Raw genomic sequence first — 1643 nt, forward strand, 5'->3', positions numbered from 1 at the left:
TGTATGTTCATGGGCATCTCTTTCTTTTGGTATGGGAAATTTTCTTCTATAATTTTTTTGAAGATATTTGCTGGCCCTTTAAGTTGAAAATATTCATTCTCATCTACTCCTATTATCCGTAGGTTTGATTTTCTCATTGTGTCCTGGATTTGCTGGATATTTTGACTTAGGATCTTTTTGCATTTTGCATTTTCTTTGATTGTTGTGTTCATGTTCCTTATGGAATTTTCTGCACCTGAGATTCTCTCTTCCATCTCTTGTATTCTGTAGCTGATGCTTACATCTATGGTTCCTGATTTCTTTCCTAGGCTTTCTATCTCCAGAGTTGTCTCCCTTTGGGTTTTCTTAATTGTTTCTTCTTCCTTTTGCAGATCTTTCATAGTTTTGTTCAATTCCATCCCCATTTGGTTGTATTTTCCTGTAATTCTTTAAGGGATTTTTATATTTCTTCTAGCTGTTTAGCAGTGTTATCCTGTACTTCTTTAAGGGATTTTTGTGTTTCTCCTAGCTGTTTAGCAGTGTTTTCCTGAAATTCTTTAAGGGATTTTGTGTTTCTTCTACCTGTTTAGTAGTGTTTGCCTGTAGTTCTTTAAGGACTTCTTCCTTATTAGCAGTGGTCTCCTGTAATTCCTTGAGGGATTTTGTGCTTTCTCTTTAAGGGCTTCTACTTCTTTAGCATTGTTCTCCTGTATTTCTTTGATTGAGTTATTAATGTCCTTCTTCAAATCTTCTACCACCATCATGAGATATTATTTTAAATCTACATCTTACTTTTCAGGAGTGTTGGGGTATCCAGGACTTGCTGTGGTGGGCGTACTAGTTTCTGATGGTGCCTCATGTTCTTGGTTACTGTTAGTAAGATTCTTAAGTTTGGTTTTCACTATCTGGAAATCTCTAGTGTTGATTTTCAAGTTGTCTCTGCCTGGAGTTTGATCATTTTGTGATTCTATTAGCCCATGTCAACACTCCTGGAAATTCAACTCTCTCCTGTGTCTCCTTGGTCAGAGCACTCTCTGCAGGCAAGCACTCCTCTTGCAAGGCAGGTGTCCAGAAGTTTGGAGCTCTATCCTCCTCTGAGTCCTGTGGGCATAGCCCTCCCTGTAGGCTGACTCTCCCTGTGTGGTCCAGAGGACCCATATTTTCAAGCAACTGTGGTGTGGAGAGTCCTCCTGAGAGCTCAGCTGTCTCTGTTGGGGTTCAGGAGAGAGATGGTGGGAGTGGCCCTGACCAGAAAAGACCCCTCCTCTTGGCGGGCAGTGTTCCTTTGTCCCTGTTCCTGCTGGCACAAGCCCCTGCTGGATTCTCTGGAGTTGATTGTGTTCCACTCACCATGATCCTGAGGATCTGTGGTTTGGAGAGTCCTCCAGAGCACTCAGCTGCCTCCACTGGGTTTCAGAAGAGAGATGGTGGGATTGCAAGCTTGTACAACCACTCTGGAAATCAGTCTGGTGGTTCCTCAGAAAACTGGACATAGTACTACTTGCAGATCCACCAATACCTCTTCTAGGTATATACCCAGAAGATGTTCCAACTGGTAATAAGGACACATGTTCCACTATGTTCATAGCTGCCCTATTTATAATAGCCAGAAACTGAAAAGAACCCAGATGTCAATCAACAGAGGAATGGATACAGAAAATGTG

This window comes from Mus pahari, chromosome 4, assembly GCF_900095145.1.
Source record: "Mus pahari chromosome 4, PAHARI_EIJ_v1.1, whole genome shotgun sequence".
NCBI classification, from domain to species: domain Eukaryota; kingdom Metazoa; phylum Chordata; class Mammalia; order Rodentia; family Muridae; genus Mus; species Mus pahari.